This window comes from Manacus candei, unplaced genomic scaffold, assembly GCF_025592945.1.
Source record: "Manacus candei isolate 608988 ecotype Guabito, Panama unplaced genomic scaffold, ASM2559294v1 h1tg000049l, whole genome shotgun sequence".
NCBI classification, from domain to species: Eukaryota; Metazoa; Chordata; class Aves; order Passeriformes; family Pipridae; genus Manacus; species Manacus candei.
In genome coordinates, this window is record NW_026138097.1 from 14,566,449 (window position 1) to 14,585,523 (window position 19,075).

Sequence of the window (19,075 nt, forward strand, 5' to 3'; positions counted from 1 at the left end):
CACAGTAAAATGGAGAGGTCATACATGGAGAAGTTCAGTGAGAACCCAAAGTGGCGTCGCTGAAATTGCTCTGAGATAAAAATTAGAGAATATCTAAAGCTGGTGGGATGAACACCAACAGAGAGTCTGATGTTTTTCCAAGCCCTATTAGAGCACTTCAGCTTTCCATGCTCTGTCAGACGTGCCTGAATATTCACCAAAATGTGATTTCAGACGATTGTGAAGGTTGACAGCCCACCTCAGCTTGAATATGAGGAGGAGAAAGATTGGAGAAAATAAAGAGGAAGTATACATTGTGTTGAAATATCCTACAATAGTTAATATAGCAGATTAACGAACTTTGTTCTGTTTGTATTTATAGTCTGGTATAGCCCTTCCTTTCTGGATTGATTCTTTCAGTCCTAAAATATGCATTATTTATTTAACACTGCAGTAGAGTGAGACTGCAGTTACCAATTTAACCTTAGTATCTGGGTTTGAGAGGATGTTTCTTATAAATCAGTGCAAGTTTCTAGCAAATGTGCAAATCATTTAATATATAAAGCATATGTATAAAGCATATTGCTTCCCCTAAGTATGAAGATTTTCAACTTGTTCAGCAGTTTCGTTACTTCTTCTGCCTCAACCATTCCAAAATAATTAAAGCCCCGACTTGAAAGCTGAGAAGTAAGGGAGAGATGAAACACCCCTTTTTCAGTTTTGTGTCCTTCAGTTGTTAAATGCTTCATGTCATTTGATGGGAAGAAATTAGATGGAAAAAATCTGATATTTCAGACCTACTATGTCTCTCACTGACTTCTTCTGGATGACTTAGCTGTCTCAGAGTTTGGTCTTCCAAAACTCTGGCAGTCCATAAAGACTTCTTGTAAAACTCAAAGTTTTGTGGGGGAAATCCTGGAACAGCTAACAAATCATGCTGTATGTATGTTACATCAAATAGCTCTAAAGCCCTGAAAACACCAAGATCCAGAGATTCCATAAAGTCCCTTGAGAATTTTAATTTTGCTATTGGTTGTACATGCAAAGCAGTCATATACTCTGGAGATGAGAAGTAGAATGAAAGCCTGAGGAAATAGCATCCATTTCTGAAAATGTTACAATAAGTGACTTTGCCAAGGTCATGCAGGAACTGGGAGTCAGACTGCATAAATCTAAAGTTTTGGTCAAGCTAGGCCTCCAAAAGCAGACTTTTTTTTTTTCTCTTCCCTTTCATCTAGAGCTGCCACAACCACATTTACATTCTAGATGATTTTCAAAAGAAAGGATAAATAAATTTTCAAATTTTCTTTCTGTTACATCATCTGTTTTTCATGCACAGTGTCATTGCACGTAATGCCAAGATGTAAAATGATTCAGGGACTAATGTCTTCAGTCATAACGTGGGAAAACAGAGAAGCAGTTGGACAGTAATTTCTCACACTATTCTGCCATGGCAGTTCTTTCTACTGTGATTTAAGAAAGTACAGGCAGTGGAAAAGGTTCCCTTTGAAAGTGTTTTAAATGCCAAATATAAGATTCATTTCTATACTTCTTTAATCCAAATGCCAGAGTTCTGAGTTAATCTATCAATCTGACCTGGACTTCAAGTGCTTTGTCTATCCAAACAGCTGTCTCTTGAACTAGAAGTCCTACTAACACCAATGAAGAGTATCATCATATTTTTTAGGAAAAGACAACCTTCATTTCTTTGTGAATATGTATCGTGGCATCCTTAGGCTTGTTTAGTAGGGCTGTTTGTGACAGGGCTTTGGATATGTTGTAGCTGCATTGGGCCTTGTTGTTATACACTAGAACAAGAGGCTGTGAGGCCAAAACTGTGGGAGGAAAGAACCTCTGGAATTGTTCAGACAGTGGGAGAAAATTGATAGCGTCAGGGATATTTCCTACAGAGATGTTAAGTCTAGATCTGATCACTGCTGTCATCAGATATGGCCTATGCCACAGGGACCCTGAAGCTGACTCTGGTGTATTACCATCTGCTGATGGTCTGCTTGAAAAGAGCAAGTCTCTCAGAACATCATTCAACTCTGCCTGTGAGAGTGGGTCAACTGTTACTCAACAGTCTCTGTTCAGTCATTGCAAAGGAATATGTACCCTTCTGAAAAATATATCCCCTCCTCTAGCTCAAAGTATAACTCCTCCCTGCTTTTAGCCAGGAGGTGCTACTTTCCCTTAGGATACTAGGTCTTTTCCTCCAGAAGAAATTTACACTCTTCTCCCATTTTTGTCATATTCATCTCCTAAAATTTTCCAATTATTTGGCCCATTATTTATGTATGGACAGTGAAGTATATTTCAGTACTAGTCTTTTTATTACCAGATATGGGATATGGGATCTAAAATATATTTATTTATGATTTACCTAAATCATAAGGAGTACATTATGGTTATTTAGCCAGTCTGCTTCCAGGAAGGACTGCTCACTAGTTTTCTGTTGCAGGAAGGTAATTACATTCTGTGGGAACCAAATTTGAGTTACCAGTGTGGTGATGGTAAGGAAACATCTCAACAACATCTTACTGCACCAGTTTGTCTCACTTTACAGTGTCTTCTGTTTCTTAGTACTCATCTTTTAGCATGAATATCCAGTTATGATTGTTTCCAGAAATGCTGCCAGGTACCAGTTATTTCCTAAGGCTACGTTTGTTAGAGCAGGCTGTGTAAAGCAATCATTGACATGGGTTTCAGAAGTGACCTCAACAGTGCTCACCTTCTTCCACTTACTTCACAGATATGTTCTGTCTCCCAAACATCTTGCTCATCAATCCCATACCTGTTGCACTTGGTATTGGTATTATCTCCACGCAGGCCAATTTGTTTCAGGTAAGTCAAGCTGTCATGGTACTGGTTAATGAAAACTGAGGTGAGTCACTCAGACTGAAATTACATTGACAATTTATGGGTCATGTCTTAGTTAAATAAAAATATTTTAGATCCCAAACTAGTGAAGTTAAAGTAGCTACAGTTTAGAATAGAGTCTACAGAGGCCTCCATCCAAATACAGTTCAGGATCTCTTTTTGAAGAAGACAATGGGATCAGAAGACCAAACAACACTCTAGTCAGGAGCAGTTGTGTTTTGTATTGACATGTGGAGGTAAAATGAAAGAACTTTTGTTTTTGTTGAGCAGGACTGTGCATGTAAAACTATCTATAAAATGCAGTCATACTCTTGCAAAAATAATACCATAAGTATTTGCTATTTTTCTCTAGTGAAATCAAATAAAAAATTAATTAAAGGTTTCAGTCATCTTCAAACTTTTTTTAATAAGCAAAGTGCCTTTGCAGAAGTTCTACGTAGGCATGGTTAAAAGAGGAAGGGAGGGATCAGGTTATTGCACAAACTGTTTAAAGTTTTCTTTTGACCACAGTAAAATTCAAAGAGCCAATCTGAATTTTATGTAGTAGCTTTTTTTTCATGGGAAATGTGTCATCCTTGGAAATTAGAATGTGAAATACTGATCCTATAAAATACCCTTGAACAATTTAAATTACTTAGGAAGGTCAAATATTCATCCTGAGCAGCTAGATTCATATTTGAATGTCTCTATTGCAAAATTCAAGATTAGACATTTGTTAAAGTTCTTAATTTTTTCCGATTTAGGTTTAGCACTTGGTTTTGGAAGGGAGTGTTATACAGAGATTGACTTTTATGTGGGTTTTAGAGTAGGAATAGGAGATCTGGGAGTTGTTTTCTTTTTGTCGCCAGTGTTATTTTTTAATCAATGTTAATAAAAAAGAACAAAGAGCTTAAGAGTTCTGTATTAATATTCCCTTGCTGCTAAGTGTGATCCCTTATAGATATATTTACCCTGATATGAAACAAAACAACCAGTAATGCAAAGATTGCCACTTTCAAGGAAGTACAATAGTACATTTATGCTGCCCTAAGATTTTTCTACTCTCCTAGCTCTCTAGTTTGAAAAGCTCTTTTTCTTTTTCCTTTTATTTTTTTTTACCCTTCTTTAAGCAAGGAGTTTTGTAAAACTAAATACTAAGCGTAAATCTTGTGGTTAACAGCAATTAAGGCTTGAAGCATGTGAAATCTGGCAAGATGCAGAAGTTTAATTTTTTTTTTGCTAGTTTGGGTTAATGTGTAGTTAAAATGCAATATGATGATGTTTGGAAAGCCAGCTCTTCCTCTGGGAAATCCATTCAAATAGTAAGCGTAGCCATACCCAAAATGGGACTTTCTGAAAAAAAAAAAAAAAAAAGATGATCCTATTCATGGCATCAGGAAAAGAAGTAATCAGAAATGTTTGGGTTTTTAACAGAGAAATTCTCTCAATCAAAAGCCAAACACAATGCAATAGGAGGGTTAAAGGGCCTTATCTTGTTGATTTTACTCATGCAAGCAGTTCCATTGAATTGGGCAAACATGGACTCCTTTCTGGGGGTGGAGGGGTGAGGAAGTGGAAGGGATGGGGGACAGTGATTAGATGGTTCTATTAGAAAGCAGTGCAGTCTTTGGCAATGGTAGGAGGAGTCCAAATTTCCTTTCTAAAAGACAGGATAATCAGTAGCAATTAAGAGGCAAAGTAGCAGACTAATAAAGTATACTTGTCACCAGTTGTCATCTTAGTGATCAATTCACACCTCCACAACAATAACATCGACCCTTCAAGTGCTCTAATGACCCTGAATCCCTAAAGTGACAGGAGGATTAGGGCAAAGATAATGTGCTGGAAAGGTGCTAATGAAGTGATGGGATTACAAAATGAGTTTCATCCTTAATAGACAGTAAAAGGGAGTGTTCAGTTCCACTCCAGCTATGAGGTTCACATGGATAAACTCTCACTGACTTCCGCATCCAGTGAGGATCAGGACCTTAATTTAATTAATTAAGGCTTTTCATTTCTTAGTTAAATATGAAACATGTGACTGTGGCAGCTCTGCGTTTCCTGCAAGTGGCAGATATTTCTTAGGTAACTAAGTTTACTTTCTTATGTTATCTTTTATCTTATCTCTGCAAGTTGTATGTTGCAGACATGCCTTGCTTGTATCTTTTTAATTCTGTACAATTAGTTTTAGAGAGATTTAATTTTTTTGAGTAGAAGTATGCAACTGCTTTTCCATGAACTGTTTTAAGAAATGAGAAATTGAGCATATAATTAGAATATAATGTCATGTGTTCAGTAACAAAATAGTGTCATTTTCTTGCTCAGCGTTATGAGTGCTTAGATAGATGATAGATAGATGGATAGATGGGTGGATAGATACATACTACATGGCAATAGCATTTCGAGGTGCTAAAACAGAAATGATGTTCTTGTAGATGTTGAAAATGCATATTTTAAAATGTCCACTATGTTTACCATGTAATTAAAGCAATCCTGTTCATTAAATGCCATCTGTCTCTTGTTAAATTACACTTGAACTATATCTGCAACCCGTTTCAAAAGAACATTAAAGTTGGGGGAAAGGGTACAACAGGCTACTGCTGGTATTTTAAGTCCTGGTCTTCATTAGGCGTTACTTTGCTGCTTCGCTATAGCTAATTAACTTGTATATTGAAAACCCTTTGGAATGGTTTGATACAGGGAGATGTGGGAATACATTGTGCAGGGATTAGCACATTTATGTTGCTGTAGCTCTGTCCCTGCTGTTTGGGTGATGGGGAAGGTAACCATTTACAAATTTAGCTGTATTGGGATCATTTTCAGGTGGTATAAATTCTACTGATAGCAATTTGAACAAAATCTGCTTTTCTTCAGTGACAGATGCACAGATAGATAATTTGCTGCTGCACATTGTGGTGCCAGAGTCTGCCCTGAAAGAATAGTCTTGAGAAGCTTTATTTGTTATAGTTATTTTGTGATTTGGGGGGGGGGGGGGTAGGGGGTGTGCAGAAATAAAGAGGTTTCCAAATTCTGACATTGAAGAGTTGGATTTGGAAACAAGATATTGTAACTTCTTTGATAATCAAAATGAAATTTTAAATACATCTGTGTTGTGCCCTCTGTTCCCCTAAAGATTTTGAAATTCCTGGTTTCAGGCTCACAGTTAAACATTCAAAAACTAGGTGAGCGTGCGGTACAAATTTTTCCTTTTATGTACTTTATACAATACACTACTATTTATAAGTCTGTAAAATATTGTATGTGTGCTAATTAATTAACTTTACATAGAAAGCTTAGCTTTCTGTTGAAAACTGGCTCCAAAGACTGAGGCTCAAAATTTTTTTTCCAGTTTTAGTAGTAAAAAATGAAAATTGATTGTAATACAGAACACAGGTGTGAACTTCTATATGCTCAATTCAAGCCAAGGGACACGGCTCAGGCATTTACATGAAAAGTCATGAGTGACGTGTTTCAGCACCAGTTGTACATCCATGGAGTAGTATAAACTTGAACCAGGAAGGAATGACATCTTTTGTCATGTCAATAAATACTTCTTTTTAAGTACCTGAATTATATTATAATGCATTTAGGGTTATTCTTAAAAATAAAAAGGCATTTCTGTTGCAGACTTTGACCTAAGCTGGCAGTATTAATTTTGAGGGAGTTGCTGTGATATGTCATTTCTTTACACCTTGGAAAAGAAATGGAGCCACAAGACCTGTTTTGTATAAGCTACAAAAGAGTTTTTGGAGAAAACTGACTTTTTGTCATTGCCAGTCAGGGAGAGAAGAGACCTGACAGTCTAGCCTATGAAGGCAATTTCTCCTTACCAGTTCTGATCCACAAATCAACACACTCTATGAGAGGTACCTCCTGAACTGGAGGTGTTTACTGTGGGTTTTTTGTATTTGGGTTGTACAAAGATGAGATCAGATTCCATAATTTGTAAGGCTGTTGAGTTCACTACATGCTGAATGTGAGATAGGCAGCAAGTAAAGGTGAATATGCAATAGTAATCCTTATTGCAGGAATGTGGCCTGAATTTAATATTCTATATCCATTCATGTGAACCTTGTAATTTTCTGTTACAGACCAGATTTGTTCTTTCTTTATGGTTGCAGTACATTGGGGTAGAGGTACTTTTATTTCACTTTGATATAGCATGGTGAGCCATTTTTGAAACAATATGTTCAGTCAGTCTTTTATTTACTATTTCCTTTTGTGCTTAACAGATTGCCCATTCAAAATGGAAGAGCATGAGCACTGTTGCCTCATCGGTCACCTTGCTGTGAAATTGTAATGTAGCAAATGGCTAATGTATGCATACATGTGGGGACTGTTTTAACCCACATTTCACACTGCCATAATCAATTCATTGGTTTTGAAGAACAAAACAAAAACAACAGCCCTTGTCCAGCTGCAGCAGGCAAGAGTTAGGACATATGCTGGTGTGAAAGAGGGAGTAGGGCAGGAGACCCCTGCCGAAAACATCAGAACAAAGGGGGAGCAATCGCCTTGGCAAGGCATGGGATGACTTAAATACCCTATTGTATGAAATATGAATGGGTTGGCATTGTGAATTGCGGTGTGGGGGGCTCCTCCGTGTCACCGATTAGCCACACGATTACCCAGATTACACGGGGAAATGGCTAAGGTAAATAAGGCCAGCCTTCTGCCACCTCCTCCCCGGGGCCAGGAGTGGGCTGGCCCAGCCTCTTCCATGCTACTGGGAGCTGGAAGAGAAGGGGGTGGAGGAGAAGGGGAGTGTAGTCATAAGTCCTGTCATTAACAAAAATAAGGATTTCAAGGGCAACAGTGTTAAAAGGCCTTTCTGCTCAAGCGATATATGGACATTGTTCCCTGTTACCACACAATGGGCAAGTAAATTACTTGGTCAAAAGGAGATCTTGTATCCTCTCCTTTGTCTCTTTGTCCTCCCAGGATAAGGGACAGCCATTGAGTGATGATCACAAAGAGTGTGGTAGGTGCAATCTGTGTCCTACAATCTTCTCTCCCTTCCATAATCTTGTGCACAGATTAGTTCTCCCCTCTCTCCCCACCATGCAGCTCTTATGGCCATAGGGTAACATTGTGAAAACTGTGTTTATCTACCCCAGGGCAGCTCAAAGAGAGATTATTTTCCTGTGTTGGAGTTGTAAGGCACACATAATCAACTGTGATCCAACATAAAATCATGGCTATATTATGGAAAGTGAATGAAGTCACATCAGAAGTGCTCTGCAATGCTGTGTACATGTTCACAGTATGAACTGTATAGTGTGAAATTTGTATATGTTATACATGTAGACTTAAGCTGTCTCAAAAGTTATGACATTTTTGTCTCAAAGAAGCTGTATCTTATTCTAGCTTTTCAGTTGAAAAGGCTTCTAATGTTTGTATGTTTTGTAGCATCTTTTACAGCAGTGATCTCTAGCTCTTTTCTAGAATCATAGAATCGCTGAAGTTGGAAGAGATTATTAAATCTAACTGTCAACCTAGCACTGTGTTCACTACTAAACCATATACCCAAGGGCCACATCCACACGTCTTTTGAATTCTACCAAGGATGGTGATACCACCACTTCCCTGGGCAGCCTGTTTCACTGTTTGACCACCCTATCAGTGAAAAACATTTTTGCTAATATCCCGTCTAAACCTCCCCTGGTGCAAATTGAGGCCATTTCCTGTCATCCTGTCACTTTTACTTGAGAGAAGAGACGGACCACCACTTAGCTACAACCTCCTTTTTGTTAGCTGTGGAAAGCAGCAAGGTTCCCCGCGAGAGTTGTAGAGCAACAAGGTACACCCCCATCCTGCAGAGAGTTTAACTGAAGGTGCTGTGTGATGTCCCATCTCATTGCAAAGGTACTGTCGGTGCATAAATGAAGACACAGCATCCTTACAGGGAGGAGTCTTTACACCAGGAGCTCTTTGATGCAAATGATGTTCCCACCTGCAAGGCACTCAAAACCAGCTGGGCTCCCAAAGGAGACTTCATCTCCCTGAGTGTTTTTAGGGAGATTTTGGTGTCTATAAGTTGCAGTTGCTTAGAAAGTATTTAATTGGGTTACATGGAGACCTGGTTTTCCTTAGAATGGAAAAGAATCAGTTTGAGGCAATAACTGGGAACGTTGTTTAAAATGAAGGGAAAGGGGCGGTTTGACTTTTCTGATTTTCTTTCTTTTTATTTTCAGGTGACCTACTAACAAAATTCAGCACAAGTTTATGAATAGTTTGGCTTGTCCCAAATTTGCGTTCTTTCCTAAATAAAATATTCAGCTGGAAATTTATGCCAAAGACTAACCTGGGCTACTACATTGAGGTTATGAGTTAATGGCAAAACAGATTAAGAAAGAGGCTAGTGACTGAGAATGGTAACTCATTAGTATTTAATGAATTTTTATTCATAAATATTCAAATAGTGCTCTGGTATGAAAATATTCACAAGTCTTAATAGATCACAGAGAAAAAAGTGTAACTTTCACTTTTGCTTTGATTCACAGCTGGAAGTAAAAAACCTACTCCATACCCTGCCACACTCCTACAGAGAGTAAACAATTGAAGTGGGAAGAAAAATACCAAACCTAAAGTGAAAAAACACTCAGCAGAAATTTAAACAACAACAACAAAATAAAAAGTGAAGACACATTGCTTTTAGCAGTTCGTATTTTAAATCTTCACATTTCTAAATGGTGGAGAAACCCCCCAAAATATAATCTCACAAAATTTATTCTCTGACTATCAAATGGAGTGCTTGTAGTTTGCCTAAGGTTCCACTGAAAGTGAGCTCCTTGCCCTTTCTGTACTGCAAGTACTGATATCAGCGTTCTAACCAACTTGGCTAATTGCATTATTTTATGTAATCTAAACAACTTCTTTTTCACTTCATGCCATAACCTGCTGAGCATTGCAACTTTATCTAGTTATATGGTAACTGTGTTTCATCCAGGATTGGATTCCTGCTCATGCTGAAGGAGTCTCTGGATTTGCACCTGTGTATGTCCTTTGTACAGAAGGTGCAACCTCTCCGATAAGTTGTGCTTTTCTAATGCCATACAACCTTACATTTTGGATTTGAAAAGACATCGTGAATGTACTGAGCTTTATTGATGGTTTTCTGGTCAAATGAACTGTGCCTGACTTACAGCCATTCTTTATTTGAAGACAATTTTTTTCTTTCTTCATAGCTATCTCTATTTGCAATCTGTCGCTGTCTAGAGCTTTGGGTATGGGCACTTCTTGTTACTTTTATCAAACTCAATCAGAATAGTTCAGTGGCATAGAATGATTTGTAAAAGCTCTATATTGTCCAAAAATGGAGCTGTTTGTCAATGCATACTCAATTTTCCATTTTTTTTTTAATATTGTGAAATTTTGCATGCACTTTTGGTGTGACATATAATTCCACCAGTTATCAAAACAGTTGTAATATTATTGGAAATAAAAGCTCAGTTCTGATCTGTCTTTTACCTTCAAATCCAATTCCCTACAGTATTGTTTCGAATGTTTCCATGCTTGTGCACTCAGAAGTGCCTAGTGAGCCACCTGTGTGTAGGTAGCACGCCAAATAAAAGGAGAGAAACTTCCTAGGCAGGTTTCTTTCCACGGACCTGTTTGCTGTGTAGGAGATGCAGAGATTATCGACTGAGCAGCGAGAAGGAAGGGTGAATTGATCTGATAGTGAAACGATGCATTTTTTGCTGAGAGGAGGATTTTTCTAATGGAGAAAGAACAAATTGACTTATTGGTTAATTGAAGGACAGAATTGACTGGGAGAGGCAGTGAGAATTTGATGAATGTCAGCTGCAGGAAAGAAGGGTTCTTCAAATATATGCACAAAAATTTATTTATTTCCTCATTTGTCTGCCTCTTACTTTGTATGTAATGAAGATGGTTGGCCTTGCTCTGACTCTTTTTGGCCTTCTGCTCATTCCTCAGACTTCTGCAAGACAGGTAGGCCTGGTTTTGTCTGAAACTTTTTCTCCTTTTAAATATGACTAGAAATGTTCCTGCATTGAAGTCCGCAAAAATTTATTGCCGCTGTTTTTTCCTAAAGCTGTTCCTACTGTTTCAGTTTATTAAGTTTGCCAGTTTTACTGAGTTTGTCATAGCTGCAATTGCCTAATCCAGGCCTGGGTTTTAAGGCATGCTAGGCACCTAACTCCCACTGACAACAATATGAATTAATAATTTTTTCCTTTAAATAATCTTCCAGATTTCACTAGGTAAGTCTCTGCATTGGTAGGACCAGAACTGCTTCCATAAGTACATCATTGCTCCTTAACCCTTGGGAGAAGGGACAGTGACTTGTTCTGTCAGGCTGGTGTAACAGTGGTTGCACTGCTGCCCTCTGCAGTGAGGGCTTCTAAGTGGTACAGTAATAAAAAAAAGTATTAAAATAGTAAAAGTGATACCAACAACACTCAGTAGTAATAAATAGGTAAATATTGGTGCCATATAAATATTAATTACTCAAATATTTAATTTAATTCTAATTAATTTAGATTAATTTCCTAATTTCTGTCTGGATGAGGTTGCCATTATCTTCATATGGTGCTTTTAGGAGACCAGAAGTGTTTTCATTCCCATTTTATATGAATGGTGTAGAAGGCATCCAAAACTGTCTTCTAAGGACTCAGAGTGTCCTCAAGGAAGTTTCTGTTCTCTCCTTGGGAAGACTGTGTGTTTAATAGTGTTAGGGAAGGAGCCTATGCAGGAAGTTTTCTGTGTTGTGGGGTGGCAAATGGCAGAGTCCTCAGGGATCAGTGTGCTTATGGGATTTCAGTGTTGTAATGTTATAATAATTTCCCTCTTGCAATGGCATTACCATGGGGACTGTGGGGAAACCAAATGCTATGGACTGATTTGACTTGTGAAGAAACTGTATCCGTCCTACTTCCCTTTGTACCCTTCCAGACTGCTCAGATGTGTCATGGCCTTATTTTGTCATCATTAGGTAAGATTCAACTGCATTTACAGCAGGGATACTGTAGGAGTGAGCTCTGTGAAGAAATAATAGTAGAGTATTTAGGCTCCCAAGAGGAGGAGGTAGGACCTAAAATTAGCAAATAATAAGCTTAGTCCATAAACTACACACACACAAAAAAGAAAAAATAAAGTCCCCAGGCATCAGAAAGGAAAGGAACAAGGAAAAAAATCTTCAAATAATTTACGCATAATAAAGAATTCTTGTGTAGATTTGGCATGTATTGCATTATTTTGAAATGCATTTAGTATTTTAAAAATATAGGAACAGCTTTGCTTGAAGTCACTCATCCCAGACAGTCACACTTACATCTGTATGCTTTTGAAGCAACACCAGAAGTAGGTGAGTGGAAGAAGGGTATTTGGGGAGGTTCATGAAGCTGGAAAAGATCTTTAAATTTAAATTCTTAATGGGAAACTTATAAACACACCAGAGCCAAACATATATTTCAGTGTGAATAATTTATATGATAATACTTCTAATAATAGCAGACTGCTCCAGTTCTACAGTACAACTAGCACAGTTTGACTGACAGAGGAAGAGAGGTGTCACCATCATATGATAGCCCTTTCTTTGTCTTGCACCAGCTGGGATATCACCTTGAACTGAGCCAATCCATCATCCTGCTAAAGAAAAGATAACTGGGTTTCTCCATAAAAGCAAAGGATTTGACTGAAGGATGTTTTTCTCCATCTTCCTCCCTAATAACTTAACAAGTTTTCCCTTGTAAAAAGCGGAACCTTAGAAAGTTTCCTGCAAAATCAAAAGCTTGCCCGCAGATTGACTGTTAAATGTTCAATATACGTTTGTCAGGGATGCTCTAAGTAGTACTGAAGTTGACAGAATACAAGCAGGAGCTGACAGCTTCACTCCAGTTACAGCTGATTAAAGGCTGCAGGGGCCTGAGGGCCCCATCTCGAAGAGGACCTCTGCAAATTCACCAGAGCACTTCCAGTCTGCACATTTTGCGTCTGCTGGCTCAGAGTACTCTAGGTATTGTGCTTGGTAATCGACTTCTGCCTCCAGTTTTGGAGTGATTAACAACAGATACAGACAAGGAGTTAAAAATGTAAATGAGAATTATCTTACATTATGTACATACATTACAATATGTATGACAAATGACAGTGTAAAATATAAGCATTGCATATTTGTGTACTTTGAGAGACATTCGTGGCTCTAAAGCATGGCTCAAATCTTGAAGTTGGGTCTTCTCACAGCCTTCTCCCCATTCCCATACCCATTGTGTAATGTTGAGCCCTTGTAGGCTGAGCATGCTGGCTGCTCAGTTTGGGAGCTCTCCCTGAGGCGTCATAGCCAAGATGTTCAAGTATATCTAGAGATACAGCATGACCTAACCAGAATTATTTAAAAAAAAATAAAAATCTCAGTATCGAAGAGTACTTGGCACTGTCTGGAAACACATCTTTTCTGAGTGTTCTCCTTTATAATTTCCAACTCCTAGCAAGTGTGCAGTGCTTGTATATGCTGTATATACCTTGCACCTTAGCCTATACTGAGTGAACATCTGATTGGGGACATTTTTTCCTCTCTGTTCTTTCCCAGTCAATTTTATATGGTGTTGTTTTGGTTTTTTTTTCCAATCCTTCATTCATGCAAAGAGAACATCCCAAACAAATATCCTCTTCCAAATATAGATAATAAAATACCACTTTTAAAAAAAAATTTACTAAAATAGTTAAAGATTTTTTCCCCTGCATTATTTCTATCAAGAGCTTTCTGTTAAGCACATTTACACCTTCTTCCCTAAACTTAAATTTCAGTCTTGTTTTATTTGCACCAGAGGCCAGATTCTCAAAACTACTGATTAAAAAAATCCATGCAATCTTTAGAACACTTTGGCAAGGTACTTTTTAAAACACTTGATAATCAAGCATAACTTGTGATTTAATAATCAGAACTGCAGGCACAAAATATAGTAAGTCAAGTAACAGACATCTGTTAGCGTTTTTTAGGTTAATCCACTAACATATTTTTAGAATTACTAAATATTTAAAACTCCAGACTGAGAGCTATTCTTAGGGTGATTTCTTCCCTTAAGTTGAGCTCAAGTAATGCTTTTGATCTTCATTTCCATTCACCTAACTGGAAATTAATTTTTCAGAAGTGAATATATATTGAGATGAAGACCCAGAAGATATGCCTCCAAATAAAAGGAATTAAGAAAATATATTTATACTGATCCCTTAATTGTTTATAATAATTTAGACAAATGGTTGAACAGTGTACCAGTATATCAACAGAACCTTTTCATAGTCTGAGTCCTCTTGTGCTGATTTTTAAAAGGCAGCCTGTAAGTCCTGAGGGCTTTTAAACTGCAGAACTCAAGAAATTTGCTGATTTCCTCTTACTGAGGATAAGGAACCCCATATAGGCATATTTCCATATGTATGTATGTATGTATGTACGTATGTAGCTCTATGTATGTATCTGCATGAATTTTTATATGCACACATGCACTTATTATTTAAGTACATATATACATATATATAACACATCATGTGTATATAAAATATATACTATGAGTGCAGACATGTTACACATATGTCCATTTTGTTTGCCTCCTTTTCTCACAGGAGAAAACTGTGAGAAAACTTCTTTGAAACTGTCTTTATTTGTTTTACATTACTTTTTGGCTCAATTAAAGCTCTGCTGGACCCACTAAATTCTACCTCACTGGAATATTTTATTTAAAAAAAACCCCCAAACCAAAACAAAAATAAGAGATATAAATTAGAAGCCACACATTAAAAATGTGCCCACTCCTGAAGGTGTTTGACTAGTATTTTGGCTAGGATTTTGACTACCAAAAAAAGAGTATGAAGTGAACGCAAGAGAGACTGGAAAAGAGAGAGCTTTGGAGAGCAAATGTGCTTTGCAGAAGTAGTTCAGTTTGCATAATTTATTTTAAATATGGATCCTCTCTGGTGTGTGAGCACTGCCTCCCTCACCACCTCCACGCCCCTCTTTTCTTTTAAAAATAGGAATTTCTGTGCTGCTTGTGTTCCAATATTCCAGTTCAAAGAGAGTGCCTGACAGTAGCTCAGCACCTGTGTACTTGACTACTTACTGCTGAGGAGCCTTGCTTGCCGGTAATCTAGATTTATGGTAAGTCTACCCTTTCCCTTCATCTACAAGGTCCAGGGACACTCAGGTAGCCAATCTGCCCTTAAATATGTCTCTGAGGAAATGGTGCTAATTAGTATTGGAATTTACAGCCTTCCATTTTATTGACTTGTCCTACTTTCTTCGATAATTAACTAATGAGTAAAGTAATGAGCTATGTTAGTCAGTCATGATGTTCAATTAAACAGCAAATCAATTATTGAAAATAGTTTTGGACAGCTCTTGTGTCGTCATGGTGAATGCGCGTGCATGTGTGTGTGGGTATGTGTGTCCATATGTGTTTTAAATGCGTGCCCTAGATGTCTCAGCATTCCTCCCTGGAGGATACCTGGCTACAGGAGGGCTGTGTGGTCACAGCCAAACCAGACCAGTGATGCTTCTTGCTTGCCTTTCCCACCCCCCATTCAACTGTGCTACATAGCGCCCTGATGCCGCACCTTATCTGCAGGGGTCCCCAAGGCCTGAGAAAGACAAGATTGCTGTAACATAGGGAGCGGTTTTCCTGATGGAGAGGTCGGCAGAGGGATGCTAGGAAGCAGTGTGTCTGTTCACTGATGTGACCCCTCTGCCTCTTTCTCGGCATATGCAATCTTTCCCACTGGTGGGCAGGGTCACTTGTCCCAGAGCTCAGCATTACAGCAGCAGGAACTAATACAGTCCTAAAACCCTTAACCTCTCTTCTGGCCACAGCAATATGCAGGAACAACAGAGAGGGTGGCAGGGAGTTAAGGATTTTTCCCCTGAGGGCTTTGCATACCAGTCTGAGCAGCAATTGCCCATGGGAAGAGGCTCCTAGGACCATCATATCACAAGTACCCTGCACTAAACCTGAGGGAGCACTTCAAACACACTCCTGTGTGGCCACTGGCAGGTCAGGTCACAATTTGCTGGGGCAAGGGAGTGACACTGACACCTGGACTCTATACAGCACAGACAGCTTCATTTGGTATGGGCTGGGCAAAGATTTTTTTGGCAGGATGAGAAACAGACATTCATTATCTCACTAATGTTTTGAGTAGAGATTTGCCTAGGAAATGTAAAGGGCAGTTCCAGCAAAGAAAGGTGTAGCTGACATCATCATTCATTAACTTAATAGCTTTCTAGGTTTAATTATTCTTTCATTTGACCTTTTTACCCTTCCTGTTTCCTTCACGTCTTTTGCCTTCTTTTTTCTGCTTCAGGAGATGGTAGCACACCTGCACCTGCTGCCCACGACTGCAGGCTTTCACAATCACCCTCCTGGTGACATCCAGCTTGTTGCTTTTGCTGTTAGTCTCGGTTCTGTTTTTGGTGTTAGAGTGTATCGCAGCAGCATTCCCACATCCAGGAAGCCAACCTGTCCTGAAACTTCAGAAGTTTGGGAACAATTTTTACTGTCCTATGCTCTACTCATACAAATAAGTATTGACTTGCCTTGTCAAAAGACCACTTCACTATGGGCAGCAACAGCTTTCAGAGAAGATAGTAATATTGCATTAAGTAAAAAAAGAAAAAAAGTTAATGTTATTAAGTGGAAAGTCGGGTTTGGGATTAAAATTTTAACATAATATTATCAGTTATGCTACCAGAAATAACACTCTTGCGTGGTTCCATTTGAATAGCAAAGTCACACAAATAATGGCATGCCATGCTCTTAGGCTCTGTAATCTTAGGCTCTGTAATACAAATATTATTCATTTTTAGTAATAGTCATCTTCTGATGATTTTTTTTCCGAAGGTAGCAAGTATGCAGAAAGCTCCCCCCTGCCTTCCAAATTCAGAAGGAAAAGCAGGCCAGTGAGCAAGCTGCGTAAATACAGAGAGAAGAGACTAAAAGCATCGGCCTTAGCCATCCAATTGAATCATGATTCATTAGAGAAACAACAAGCCAAAAGAAATCAAAGACAGTTCAAAAAAGGCAACATAAAGTTTTCATTTCCAAACAGTTTTAATTCGCTGTTTGTGCTCTTTACTGAGAATATGCAAGGAACACAAACATTCCCATATGATTTAAATTACAATTTACATATGAATTACATTAGAAATATGAGCTACGCTAAAGAGATAATTAGTGCTGTCCTGGGTTATGTGAGCACAAACAAAATTAAATAAGAACAATTTCAAAGCCAAGTTTTGCTTTGCCTTTTCAACTAAGCTGGTTTAATCAGTGATAATGACCGAAATAAATCCACTACATATAAAACAACGCACAACATATCATACTGTGTGAAATGTCATTACTACATCCCATGCCTTGGTAAATCATGCAGTCAAAAAGGAGTACAATATCACCAATATGATGCTACACAAAAGTTGCCACCTCTGGGCACCTCTGGGTGCCCAGCACTGGAGTTTGTGGTCCCTGAGGCTTGCGAGGAAGCAGGACCCACAGCAGGCCAGTGTTATTGCACTGCTCCAGAGAGAGTAATGGGGAGGGGGAGCTGTGACAGTGTGCACCAGGGATTTTTCTTTTTTTTTTAACATGACATATAAATAAGAAAGAGCTGCCACAGGAAAAAAAAAATGCCAGTATTAGCAGAGGGCAATGAGAGGAAGGGAAGCTGGAGAATCGGGGAGGGGGGTAAGGCGGGGGGATGAGGGTAGAAGGGGAGAAACTGAGAAGGATAAAAAATACTAAGCAGAAGCAAACTACCTGTGCATTAGTGCCTCAGCCCCTAAATAGAACTATGGTTTATGACTACTTTGCCTAATGAGCTAAACTCTGGTGACCATAAAACTGAAATATAATTATGACATTAAAGATGCCTATATTTGAACTTAATTATTAATTAATTTAATGAGAGAATAGGAGGTTGTAAAATTGCTAATTAAACAGCTCTGTAAAACTGCAGACGGCAGAGGATTTACCAAATGATGAATCCCACAACAGTATTTGGGCTATATCAATATTCTATTAATATACAGTATGCCAGAGGTACTGGCTAGTACGCTACTCACAGTTAAGCCGATGTGACAGGCATATAGAGTGAAAGAAAATGAAGGACATAAAATTCCAGATGACAGCAACCTTGAAGATGATCTCTGCCCCCACCTCTGTGGCAGTTTCTGAAATCAGTTAAATAAACTCAGAAATGCAGGATAAAAATCAATCTTACCATCGCAAATGTGAATAAATTGGCTCGAAGCAAACGACCCACCTATGGTCTTAGGCACCGTCATGTTGTGTCGCTCTCTGCTTGTGTGCAGGAATGGTCAGAGCAAATCTGGACTTCAGTGCAACAGAACGGGAGGGATGCAGCGTGAGTGAGTGTGTGTGTGCGTGTGTGTGTGTGTGTGTGTGTGTGTGTGTGTTAACGTGCTTGCATGTGAAAGAGAAGCTGAGCAAGAGCAAAAAATAACTGTCCCTGTGTGATTAGTGAAATTAAACTCAAGTGAACCTTCAGGGGCTGAATTCAAGCCTACGGGGGACAATTTTAGACATTCCCACACTGCACTATCAGCATGCAAGGAATTTCACTGTAATGTTTGAGTGGCAATGCCATTTGGATGACATTCATTTAAAGATATAGAGGAGGGGTGCAGGAAAGTGTTTTCTCTTAGCACTGAACCTAATTCAAGGAACATCAAAAGGAAATACACTGGGGTACCTCTCCTGCATATCTCTAAAACTCAGTCATGGCTAATTACTGGAATAAAAGCAAAAGAAAAAAATTCAAATATCCCTTTTGTAGGAAACAATGAAACACCTCTGGGCAGTGTAACACAAAACATGAACAACACTAGGGTAAATTCAATATTTTAATATTTACATGAATCCTTAGAACTGTTACTTTTTATACCTGCCATGTGGCACAGCTTTTCCTTTATATAATTTGTCTTATAAATGCCCTGTTGACAGCCATAAGAAGGAATTTAGCAAATAACATCAAGAAAATCACTGGAAGGGGACTTGCTTTCCACCCTAAGGGAAACAATATAGTCATTACAGTAACATCTCTCATTTTTGAAAAATAGATGGAGGATCTTGAGACCAAGGACAGGAGTTCTATTTCCATGTCCTTTGTAAGTTATGAAGAAATTGCATAAACTTTCAGTGACTCAGTTTCTCTTTCTAAGCTAGGCATAACAACAATTTTATGCCATTCATCATTCATTTTTCAGAAC

The 19,075-nt window shown here is 38.5% G+C and overlaps 1 long non-coding RNA gene across 1 annotated transcript in view; it reads right to left on the reverse strand.

Moving 5' to 3' along the window:
* The window catches only part of LOC127476396 (uncharacterized), a 30,704-nt gene extending 12,313 nt beyond the window's left edge, over nucleotides 1–18,391 (reverse strand). The window contains exons 1-2 of the long non-coding RNA XR_007906584.1: nucleotides 18,109–18,391; nucleotides 17,909–18,016 (exon numbers count right to left, since the gene is read on the reverse strand). This is a non-coding gene — a long non-coding RNA (uncharacterized LOC127476396). The remainder of the gene's footprint in view (nucleotides 1–17,908; nucleotides 18,017–18,108) is intronic.
* Between the last annotated feature and the right edge of the window lie 684 nt (nucleotides 18,392–19,075).